The sequence below is a fragment of the Rhamphochromis sp. 'chilingali' genome (genome assembly GCF_963969265.1).
Source record: "Rhamphochromis sp. 'chilingali' genome assembly, chromosome: 1".
NCBI lineage: Eukaryota > Metazoa > Chordata > Actinopteri > Cichliformes > Cichlidae > Rhamphochromis > Rhamphochromis sp. 'chilingali'.
Genome location: NC_137929.1, coordinates 68,798,713 through 68,811,893, shown reverse-complemented (window position 1 = coordinate 68,811,893; position 13,181 = coordinate 68,798,713). Strand labels below are relative to the sequence as shown.

General features: G+C 42.2%; 1 protein-coding gene across 1 annotated transcript in view; it reads left to right on the top strand.

The window, feature by feature from the left end:
* LOC308395936 (NACHT, LRR and PYD domains-containing protein 3-like) overlaps positions 1 to 13,181 on the top strand; it is a 352,248-nt gene that overhangs the window by 10,006 nt on the left and 329,061 nt on the right. The window lies entirely within an intron of this gene.

Sequence of the window (13,181 nt, the reverse complement as noted above, 5' to 3'; positions counted from 1 at the left end):
CTATGTAAATCTTTAATCAAATTTACTTTTGGAAAAGTTGTGATTAGTTTGGTTAAATTTGGACAATCCCACTTATTAAGGACCACACCTACAGAGCACGCTGTGAGGTGTGGTGGAATTTTTTTGTTTGTTTGTTTGTTTGTTTGGGGGTTTTTATTACTATTATTTGTTTGTCAAATGTCAAGGGGGAAATAGGAAGGTTTAGAATGTTTTTGGTTTTTTTATCACTTTTTGAAGTTTTGGAATCAGATTAGGTTAATTTTTGTTTATGTTTAAGATAAAAAATACTTACTTAGTACTTAGTTCCTCCTACGCCGAGCGGCGCATCGGGCAGCTAGTGATCTCCATCGATGTCGGTCAGCAGCGACTGCTTCAGCTTCGTCCCAGGCAATGTCGACAGTTCTCAGGTCGTCCATAAATGTTCGACGCCATGTGGTCTTTGGTCGGCCTTGCTTTCGCTTGCCAGTTCGTGGACGCCATGTCATGGCAATCTTAGCTGGGCGATGAGGGGGTAGGCGTAAAATATGTCCCGCAAAGCGAAAGCGTCTTTCTGCAACAACATCGGCTAATGGGCGGGTGCCTGCTCTTCGTAGGACCTCCTCATTTGTTATTCGGTCCCGGTAGGAAATTCTCAGGATTCGCCGCAAGCCACGTTGTTGAAGCACGTTCAGGTGTTGAATAGTTGCACTTGTTGAGCGCCAGGTTTCACTAGCGTAAAGTGCAGTAGGGAAGACGATAGAGTTCAGTAGTCTGATCTTGACCCTTACATTCAGGGAAGTCGAGTTCCAAATAGGTTGGAGACGTCGCAGGACACCAACTGCCTTCCCTACTCTGGCGTCGACATCCCGATCAGAGACCCCGTCATTCGAGATGATGCTGCCCAGATATGTAAAATTCTCCACCTCTTCAGCACGTTGTTGGTTGATCATGACAGGAATGCAGGCACGTGCATAGCCAACTCGGAGTACCTTGGTTTTTTTGGCGCTGATTCTTAATCCAACTTTCGTTGCCTCCCTCTGCAGGGCCACGGTCAACTTTTGGAGGTCTTCCTGAGTCGAGCCCAGCAGGGCGATGTCATCTGCGAAGTCCAAGTCAGTGAGATTACGCGCTTCGTGCCAGGGCACACCGATGCCAGCTTGGTCAACTGATCGTCGCATGATGAAGTCAATTACCAACAGGAAGAGGAAAGGGGATAGCACGCATCCTTGTCGGACGCCAGTATTGATCTTGAAGAAGGCTGTGCAGCCGTCATCCGTCCGGACGCAGCAACGGGAGTTGGAGTAGAGACAACGAAAGGCATCTACAAACTGCTGAGGGACTCCATAGTGGCGTAGGATAGCCCATAGAGTCGGCCGGTGGACGCTGTCAAAAGCCTTCTCGAAGTCAATGAAATTAATAGAAATCTTCTTTTGGTATTCCAATGTTTGTTCAATGATCATGCGGAGGGTGAAGATTTGCTCGACGCATGACCGGCCACTCCGAAACCCAGCCTGCTCTTCTCGCAATCGTTCGTTCACAGCGTATCGTAGCCGATTCAAAAGAGCGAGGCAAAACACTTTCCCGGGTACCGACAGCAACGTGATGCCCCGCCAGTTGTTACAGTCACCCAAATCACCTTTTTTTGGAAGTTTGATAATGGTGCCTTTTGTCCAATCATCGGGTACATGTGATGTTGACCAGCAGGCGTTTAGGAGTCTTGTAAGGGCGGCTTCAAGATGGGGTCCACCATGCTTCAGCATTTCGGCGAGGATTTCGTCCAGGCCTGTGGCCTTTCCACTCTTGAGGAGTCGGATCGCTGTCTTGACTTCAGTGATGCTGATTTGTCCGATATCGACAGGAAGAAGATCAATGGAAGGTGCCAAGATAAAAAATAAACACCATATATTTTTCAAAGATTTAATTCAGAAGTGAGTTCTGAAACAATCCATCCATTTCCACCCACAACCTTTCCTTGGACCATTTTCTTTTTTGGAACTTAAAAGGCCATGACATTTAATTTAAAAAAAATCATTTGAATTGGATGTCACCTTGGAAGTTGGGGGGATCTTGGAAGACTGGATGGTTGGACTTGGATGATTGGATCATCACAGAATTGGCTGAAAGAGGATGCACAAAGTTCACCCAGTAATATTAGTAAAGCCTCGAAAGCAGCTTTAATGGTGCTAATTGAAGCTGAGGTGGAAAGAATCACTTTGAAGACAAAGTTGGACGCATTGCAAGAAACATATGCGCCCAAACTGGAAGAAGTTCAGTTAAAAGCAGCATTGGCTTTAAGAACTTAGTTGGCTATGGTCGATGCAAAAATGCTAATTTTCACTTCTGTTCAGGATCAGCAGAGTCTGGATTCCAGGGCTTTATTATTTAGAACCATTTACCACAGTCCACTGAGAATTTTAGTGAGAAGGTGCATGCACATGAGTCCACAGAAGCTTATGTTGAAGCAAAAAAGCAGCTTGAGTTAAACTTTGATAACAGAGCAAAAATAAAATCTGCATTTATAGATAAGGCTCTGAATTGGTCAGTTTTAAAATCTGGTGGTGCTTCAGCATTATGAGCTTACACATTCTTTTTGAGAAGCTACTTTAACACAATGGATGAAGCCGGGTTTACTGATGAGATGGGAAATTCAACCAATATCAGGATTTTGTTTCAAAGTTACCTTTTAGACCAGGGGCCGGCAACCCTAGGCACGCATGCCACAGTTGGCCGTGCCATCAGTTAACCCTGATGGCACGGCCATGGCTGGACTGGCCATCGGGCATACTGGGCATTTGCTCGGTGGCCCGATGATTTATTTGGCCGTTGTGTAAAAATAACTCAGTTGCTTGGTGGTGGCATCGCGGAGCTTCCACAGATTCAGTAAAATTAACAAGTGGTGGAGGCCAGCAGGTGGATGAGGGAGATCGGAGGCAGGATGAGGAGAGACCCGAGGCAGCCGCCGGTCCGAGCGTCAGGTGAACTGAACTTCAGGTAACAAGTTATGACCTGCAGTCTATCTGGGTCAGATATAAACCACATTTAGGTGTCGTTTATTTTCGTTGCGCTGACTTTTTACAGTCAGTTAAAATAACTCGCGTGCTAGCTAGCATGATGGAGTTTCTATGAAGCTGGGTGGGTGCTTTTATGTTACTGATGTTGAACTTTATTTAATTCATAAGGTTAGCTAGTAGAGTTGCCAACCGTCCCGTAATAAGACGGAATCCTCCCGAATTCAGAGAAATTATTATGCGTTTTGTGTTGAGCTGAGAGGGGACACAGTTTGTCCCGGACTTCAGCTAGAATGAAAAAGACACAAAGGTGGAGTTATTCTGCGTCTTTGCTGCACAGCTGCCTCTTCTTCTCTCATTCTCTCCCCTGTTGCTTTAATCATGAAACTGATCAATGATCAGCTGATTGGCTTTTCTCTCTTGTTTGTTTATCGCCTACTTCGAGCCAGAAAGAGGAAACCAGCAGATGTCGCACTAAACAACAGCAGCACGTTTTAAGCTTGATCAGCTGTTCTTAGAATTTATTTAATATTAATTTCTAGTATCAGCTGATGTTTGCTGGAGCCACAGCTGTAAAGCTGCTGGTCATGATGTCAGTTTGTATATCTGGTGAGAGGGAAACATGAAGATGAAACCAGGAGATGTCCTTACTGAACCATCAGAGCTGAACAGGTGATGGAGAAACAGGTTTACCTTTTAGGTGACATGAATGAGTTGAAGGGAAGTTATGAACTGTTTCTGAGAGACAAATAACACCAAGAGCATTTTTTAAGTAGCTGACAGCTGGTAACTGTGCAGGGGTGGGTCTAGCAAAGTTTTGCCAGGGGGGCCAGGTGGGGCATTAACAGGGAAAGGGGGGCACAAAGAAATACTTTCTTATTTTCATTTAAAATGTCTGGAAGCTTACAACCAAAGCTTTTATCTGATGTAAAATGTATAGAAATCATATATATACCAACAAGACTGTACATCACTGTCACAACAGCGTTTGTTTTCATTCAAAGGCTTTATGGCTTTAATATCTGGTGGGCCGGTCTTTAGTCAAAATGCCCGGGCTGTTTTTTTGTCCCAGTCCAGCCCTGGGCACGACATGCAGTGAATTAATCTGAGAAGGTGCATCAAAAAATAAATGGCCACACCAGCGGTGCACATCGCAAATCAGCTCGCATAGACACATTAGTTGTGCCGCTTCTTAATGACGGTATCTTAGCTAACAACCCCAACTACCAAATTCAACTTGTAATTGGCTAAAAATAACTTAGCCTACTGGTGAGAGGGACGTTATTAGCTTTCCACATTCTGACACTTCAAAAGCTTCAGGAGCTTTCTGCTCAGCACAGCATCAGCACCACGGAAATACACGGATACATCCGTAGACTCGAGACACAATGCATTTTTGGGACTTTCAGGTGTATGGACCAATGTTTTATTTTCTGATCAAACCAGAAATCTTTAATGAGCAGCTAGATTTGTCTCGCATTAACTGGCTGAGTTAATGCCAGTGTTGCCAGTTGCAACATCGAAGCAGCTGGAATCCACAGCTGTGCGTGTTCATGGAGCTTGCATTTTCACCTGCTGGACATCACTACCTGACAAGTTTAACTGTGTTCAGAACATTGCAGAGGCCTTATTGACAGTATTTGGCTCTACATATCTGTGTGAACAGATTTTCTCTCACATGAGTGTCCTCAGGTAGCCGTCTGAATGCTGGACACTCGGAGACCTGTGTGTCTGAGTGGGAGACCAGAGATCATATTAACATGTGTGTCTCTTTATTAACAGACATGCCATATTGGCTTAGTTAATTTTTCTTATCATTCTTGTGAGTAGACCATAAATAGCATTTGTATTTTTTGTTGTACAGTCCATTTTCTGTTATGGATAAAAAGTGTCTTTTTTTGTTTCAAAATAGCTGATAACTATTCGCTGAGAGCTGCCAACATCTGCGAACAAATATGATTCTATAAAGTGGTTCTATATAGTGTGTAACTGTTAATATAGAGCGTTATTAAATTTATTGCTAATGCAATCATATGGCACACTGACCTCTGAGGAAATTTTAAATGGCACTCGCCATCAGAAAGGTTGCCTACCCCTGGTCTAAACTCTCCCCGTTGTCCCCCAGGGTGTTAGAGATGATAGGACAGATTAGGGCTGTGCGATATAACGAAATATACCGGATGACGATATAAAAACGTCTATCGTTTCCTATCACGCTATTGTTTGTTTCATGGTGTCGTAAAATAAACTGTTTACAGCAATATTTTTTTCATCATTTTGATGGTCACTGTAGTGGCTATATTAATTTTTTAAAGTTCTCTCTTTCTCTTATATTTTATATAACCACACTATGGACGGACAAGCACCTGTTTTTACGTGTTGTCTTTAGCAGCAATGATGGTAAAACCATCACGTGGCTCCGCTGTCCGCTTGTTTGTTTTCCACGTAAACCTTTCACAATAAAGCTCAAGATCCTGTTGAGACTTTTCAAAATAAACTGAATCACGGGAAAGAGTATGCAGTGTTTATGGATGAGAAGCAAAAAAGAGCCGTCAGGTGCTAAAAAATAAACCTTAGACTCAAACTTTGAAAGAAAATGGTGGCCGTTACAACTTATGTCTAAAAATGTATAGTTTCATGCATCGGAGAAAACACTCGACTCCAGGTAAAGGACACTCAGCTGGAAACACTTCACGCAAGGTGAGTTACCCGAGATACACAGAATTTACAGAAAATGTTACATTTTTATGATTTATATCGTTGTCAGGACGATAAATGTCTTATATCGGGATATGAGATTTTGGTCATATCGCACAGCCCTAGGAAAGATGTTGTTAGTTATATGACAATTGGTTAGTTTATTTGGCAATACTGAAGCTTAAATAATTCTACGCTACCATTCTCTTTTTTTTTTGCCAAATCTCCGGCGTCTGACGTCACCTACAACATGGGTCGCTTAACTTTTCCCGTCACTTACCTCTGTACTTTCACTTTTGATAGTTTTTTATGACTGTTGTTTTGGGTTTCCCAGGGTTTAGTTGTGTTCCCTCTGTTTGGTGTATCCCCTTAGTGTAGTAGGTCTCTGAGTCTGTGTCATTACGTGTATGTGTTTCCTGTTTTACTTTGAAGGTCTCTGTCTTATGTCAGTGTGTTCCGTTTACATTTCCCCTGCCTCATTTGTATACTTTGGTCTTTAAATGTGCTATACAAATAAATATATGATATTACATCGGCAAACTTAATTATTACATCTGAGAACAATGTGGATAAACAAGTGCTCATGGAGACTTATTTTATAAATCTGGATAATAGTCTAGATCAGATCTCACTGACAGACTGGACATTATGGAACCCTTAATGTGACGCCATCTTCCCTCCTTCATCTGCAGATTAAAATTAAACAAAGATAGTTATTAAAAGTCTGCAGGTCTGCGAGAGACTGAATCATTGTGTCTTGTCAAACACAGTAAGAAGCTGAAGCACAGACGCGAAGAGTAGATGTTCATCAGATTATGATGTCACTCTTTTTGTCTTCATATACATTCATACTGTGTTTATGATGCAGATTTTCTTCTTTTATAATAACACATTTTATTTTCTATAATCAAAGACAGACTAGTTCGGAATTCTCAGAAACTCACTGTGAAGTTATGGCCCCATCTCTGTCCAGCCCCTCCCATCTAACAGACCTGGACATGAGCGGAAACACCCTGCAGGATTCAGCAGTGAAGCTTCTGTGTGCTGGACTGGAGAATCCAAACTGTCGACTGGAAACTCTAAGGTGATTTCACTAATTGCAGCTCTTATCTTTATTTATATTTCAGATCTTTGATTGAATTCTTTAGTTCATAATTGTTCGGGAAATGTCTGAAGACATATGTGAAGAATTTTGAGTGCTTAAAGTCTTTCCAAATGACTGAACAACAGTTTTTCCTTTCGACTTCAAAAAGAAGTCACAGACTTGAGCAGGGTTTATTTAAAGGCTGACAGTGGAGTGGTGATAGGGAGATGTTTGACAATCAGTACATTCACATTATAGCTGATGAAAGAATCTGTGTATATGATTAAACAGCTGATTACTCACAGCTTGTGCACTGTTGGATCACGAGATGTTCATTTGGCTGAAGTCTGTAAGTCATGGTGCAGCCTCAGAATGGACCGAGTTCCCCGGATCACTGCAGCATCCTTAGCATGGAGGTTTCTTCCTCAGTCTTGGAGCCCCTAAAGGGTCCATCCACACCACCAGAGTTTTCTCCCTCGCCTTTCTCTTTGTCCTTGTACTTCAGTGGCTGTGCTGTGTCTGCTTGTGCAGTGTTGCTCTCCCATGGAAGTGCTAATGCCCCTGCCTTGAATAAGGTGCTGGTCTTTCTTCAGGTGGAAAAGCATCCTTCACTGACCAAATGAACAAAGGTCTAGAGCAGGGGTCCCCAATCCCAGTCCACGGGGGCCGGTGTCCCTGCAGGTTTTAGGTGTCCTTGATCCATCACAGCTGATTTAAATGGATAAATTACCTTCTCAACATGTCTTGAAATTCTCCAGAGGCCTGGTAATGAACTAATCATGTGATTCAGGTGTGATGACCCAGGGTGAGATCTAAAACCTGCAGGGACACCGGCCCTCGTGGACTGGGATTGGGGACCCCTGCTCTAGAGTTTGATCCCTTCTAGTATGACAGGAAACATGCTGATTAGAGTTTCAAACTGTCTTTGCAAGCAGAAATTTCTCAAATGAGCCAGTATACCTAAGCGGTATAAGCAATCACCCCACACCAGTATTTAAAGGCTATACTGAGTCCTGAGTGTTGTTGTTGTTGCTTTTAGTGTGCGTTTGCGAGCTGCAAAGCTGCAGCCATTTGTATGTAGCAGCAACTGTAATAATAAAAGTTTGCTGGAAAGCATGCGTACATGGTCCAGTCTATCGTGCATCTATTACTCAAACTTGTAGTGAAGAGAAGTTGATCATCAGTGACACTGTCTTTAAAATACTCCTGTTAGAAATGTACAAGTTTAATATGAAAAATTATTTTCCCTTGTGTTATTTTCAAGCTGCTTCCTGTTGGCTGTTTGGAGTTTCCATTTTCTAAACTATAACATTTTGAACGTTCTTCAGCTCTGGACTGATTATGAAACACTGAATGACTTCAAGCACAGACTTTGTCTAATAAACTTAAAACTTTAATTATTTACACAGATTGGTGAGCTGTGGTCTATCAGAGATCAGCTGTGATTATCTGGCAGCAGCACTAAAGTCCAACCCCTCCCATCTGAGAGAGCTGGACCTGAGGTTGAACAACAAGCTGCAGGATTCAAGAGTGAAGCAGCTGTGTGGTTTTCTGGAGAGTCCAGGATGTGGACTTGAAATTCTGAGGTCAGTCTCCATGTTTTAGTTGTGGTGAGATGAATATTATGTGAAAGTTGTGCTTACACTAAACTGCAGACATAAGACTGATATTATACTGATCTACACTGAGGAGCTTCATGGTAAAGTTGGTTTTCTTCTTCTCTGAGTTAGTCCATTGACTATAGCAGAAAAATGTTCACATTTCAAGCACTTATACTCAATGCATGGCCGCGGCCCTCCACAGGGCGCCAACCGGCCTGCCGAGCTTTCCTAATTCAGAAAGAGGGGACCCTGACTAACTGTGTACCGTTCTTCCTCACAGTTCTAGGTATCAGACACAACAATGAATAATCCACAGTGGACTTTCTTTAGCAGGTCAAAGGTCACGACACACAGCAATCTGTGAAAGTGAAAGAGATTGGAGCAGGAATCATTGCACATTTGCAAACTGACACTGCTGCATGGCATGCTGGGCAATAGTAATGTTAAACTGGGACTTGTCTCTGCTGAAGTTTGTGTTGATCATTATAAATTGGAGATAAGGAGCTAATTAATGTGCAATCAAAATTTGTCCGGGAGTTGGGTTTCCTTCTATCCACCTCAGTGTGTTGAGGAAGCTGCCACCACTGCTCTGTGAAATAAATAAAGTTATCATTGGATTCCAAGGTTGTTCAACATCAGCAGGTTAACCTTAAGCAGATGGTTCAGCATGTCTCAGGGTAATTGTGTGATCACAGTCCACTACCTCTAGCTGGTATGTTATTCACCGAATTGTTACGACCCCCTCTGCTAGGCGACAGGAGGAAAATAACATACACAAGACCCACAGGAAAACTGAGTAAAGTTAAAGGTTTTATTGCAAACTTTAAACAGAAACCCGACAGGGTTGTTCAGCAGACCATTGGGCAAACAATTAACAAAAGGAAAAAAAAGTCAAGATTAAAAGCTAAGGGTTAACTTGGGCAGACCGGCATCACAAAGCTCTACTAAAACCAAGTTCAACAGTATACCGAGTTTAACAGACAAAATGCAAAACTGCAAACAGGTTTAGCAAACAAAGTTCAAAAGCAAGGCAGAAGAGGAGGACACTGCATGTTCACTTCTGAGCAGCAGTCCCAGTAGTGCTGCTTCTTCTTCTTCTTCCTCCAGTTTAACAGCAGCTTGCATCCATCGAAGATGCATTACTGCCACCCTCTGGTGTTACTTAGCCAGTCAACCACCTTTTCAAACGTGACTCCCCCCCCCCATACCCATATCATTCTCCTGTGGTTACCATACCTTCTGCAGTTAATAAATACATGTTCAATTGTTTACATAACACCACACCAATTACATATCCCCATTAACCCTTTAGAGCCGGTCGGAGCAGACACGCTCCATTTTGCGTAACTATTTTTAAATCCCGGTAGCACTGCAACCACGTAAGCTAGCGCAATAATTTTTTTTGCATATGAAACCGGAGGAGTTGTACTTACATCTTATGCCATCAGCTTGTCCTAGGTCACAGTTTCCTTCCACATACAGTGGGGCAAAAAAGTATTTAGTCAGTCACCGATTGTGCAAGTTCCCCACTTAAAATGATGACAGAGGTCAGTAATTTGCACCAGAGGTACACTTCAACTGTGAGAGACAGAATGTGAAAAAAAAATCCATGAATTCACATGGTAGGATTTGTAAAGAATTTATTTGTAAATCAGGGTGGAAAATAAGTATTTGGTCACCTCAAACAAGGAAAATCTCTGGCTCTCACAGACCTGTAACGTCTTCTGTAAGACGCTTTTCTGTCCCCCACTCGTTACCTGTATGAATGGCACCTGTTTGAACTCATCACCTGTCCACAGCCTCAAACAGTCAGACTCCAAACTCCGCCATGGCCAAGACCAAAGAGCTTTCGAAGGACACCAGGAAAAGTATTGTAGACCTGCACCAGACTGGGAAGAGTGAATCTACAATAGGCAAGCAGCTTGGTGTGAAAAAATCAACTGTGGGAGCAATCATCAGAAAATGGAAGACATACAAGACCACTGATAATCTCCCACGATCTGGGGCTCCACGCAAGATCTCATCCCGTGGGGTCAAAATGATCATGAGAACGGTGAGCAAAGATCCCAGAACCACACGGGGGGACCTGGTGAATGACCTGCAGAGAGCTGGGACCAAAGTAACAAAGGTTACCATCAGTAACACACTACAACGGCAGGGAATCAAATCCCGCAGTGCCAGACGTGTTCCGCTGCTGAAGCCAATGCAAGAAGCATTTGAAAGTCCTGGAGTGGCCTAGCCAGTCTCCAGACCTCAACCCCATAGAAAATCTGTGGCGGGAGTTGGAAGTCCGTGTTGCTCGGCGACAGCCCCAAAACATCACTGCTCTCGAGAAGATCTGCATGGAGGAATGGGCCAAAATACCAGCTACTGTGTGTGCAAACCTGGTAAAGACCTATAGTAAACGTTTGACCTCTGTTATTGCCAACAAAGGTTATGTTACAAAGTATTGAGTTGTATTTTTGTTATTGACCAAATACTTATTTTCCACCCTGATTTACGAATAAATTCTTTACAAATCCTACCATGTGAATTCATGGATTTTTTTTCACATTCTGTCTCTCACAGTTGAAGTGTACCTCTGGTGCAAATTACTGACCTCTGTCATCATTTTAGGTGGGGGAACTTGCACAATCGGTGGCTGACTAAATACTTTTTTGCCCCACTGTATTACTGGAACATCTAGAGAGCTGGGCCGGACTCTCTGGTACAGCACTCGACTGGTTCAAGTCCTACCTTAAGAACAGGAACGTCTATGTGTCAATTAGCCAATTTTCATCACAAAATATAGAAATCACATGCGGGGTTCCCCAGGGTTCCATCCTAGGGCCCCTCTTATTTAGCATTTACATGCTCCCGTTAAGCCAGATTATAACCACCAATAATATTATGCACCATTATGTAGACGATACTTAACTTTATATCTCAATGTCACCAGGTCATGTTGAACCTATCCAAACTCTTAATAAATGCATTGAGCAAATTAATTACTGGATGTCTCATAATTTCCTTCAACTGAACAATAACAAAACTGAAGTACTTATCTTTGGACCCAAAAAAGGTCGATTAAATATCAGTAATCAGCTCAAACTGGTCCAACTAGAAACTACCGACCAGGCCAGAAATTTAGGTGTTATAATGGACTCAGACCTGAACCTCCAGGGCCACATAAAAGTTATAACAAAGTCAGCCTTCTATCACCTGAGGAACATTTCTAGGACTAAAGGACTTATGACACAAGGAGACCTAGAAAAACTCATGCATGCATTTATCTCTAGCTGCCTTGATTACTGTAACACAGTTTTACCCAAAAAATCAATTAGACAACTGCAGCTGATTCAGAACGCTGCTGCTCGTTTTCTCACTAGAACCAAGAAAATAGAGCACATTACTCTAGTTTTACAGTCATTACACTGGCTCCCTGTAGCTCAGAGAATAGACTTTAAAGTGCTTTTATTAGTTTATAAATCCTTGAATGGGTTAGCACCAGAGTGCATTAGGATTCTGCTATCATGGTACAAACCATCCAGATCAGTTAGGTCCTCCAGATCTCCTCTATCAACCGTCCCTAGAACCAGAACTAAACATGGAGATGCAGCTTTTAGTTTCTATGCTCCTCACATCTGGAATACACTATCAGGAGAATGCAAAGCTGCAGAGACACTGAACTCTTTTAAGTCTAAAATTAAAACTTACTTATTTAGACTTGCTTATGAGTAACTGATCCTATTATGGCTCTCTATTTGCGAATGCTTTCTTGTAAATGTTTTCTTGTATTTTACTTTTATAGTGTTTTGTTTTATCTTTTATGTTTTATTTTAATCATGTAAAGCACCTTGAATTGCCTTATGCTGAAAGTGTGCTATAAAAAAAATTGCCTTACCTTGCCTTGCCTTCCCTTAAGACAGGAAAAAAGTAGTAAACATGATTTAAATTCCTATATTATAGACTGAATTATGGATCAACTTGTGTAATGAGGGGTCTCCAGATGTGACACAGACTGTGGACAGAGAGATCACTGACAGCAGTAATACCTCAGATATATTCCATCAGGGCCAAATTAGCAGAACAGAGGGAGTGTGGGTCGGCCCTGATCTCAGTACTGCTGAAATTAACATCCAGGTTAAAGATGACATGAAAATTTGGGGTCTCTGGATCAATGGGAAATACTGCTGTGAGTCAAACAGGTCCAAGAAGGAAAGTGAAGGGAAAGACGAAGTCTGGAGATGAGCGAACAAAAACCCTGATTGCGAAGCTGGTGTGAAGATTGTTCAAAGTCACACTGTGTCCAGACTACATTCTTATCAGCTGTTTCATGTGTTTGAGTGAATCTGTGACTGAACTGTAATAGTGTTCAAAAGTAAATGTGAGGAGGAAATAAATGAAAACAAAGTGTGATTAATGATGAAGAATGAGAAGAAGCTGAGACTCAGCTGTCATGCTGCTAATGTTTCTCAGAACCAGCTGTACATGTTGCATTTACCGTAAAGAAACTGGAAATCTGTGTGGAGCTGAGCCAGGGGATTTCTGAGGATCAGCAATAATCTCATGCAGCATAAACTCAACCATGCTTTAATATGTGTTGATATAGATGTGACTGGATCATATTCTGACTTTAGATATCCAAATATGGTTGACTTTAAACAACAGGATTATCTTGCTGATTAAAGTCCTTTAAGATGGCGCAGGTGAGGTCGGCTGCCGTGCTGGATGCTCTGCCCCAACTTTTTCACTTTTTTTCTTTTTTCGTCACTTTTTGCTATATCTGCCATAATTTTGCATGGGCATCATGCAAAACACACAAATTCGCTA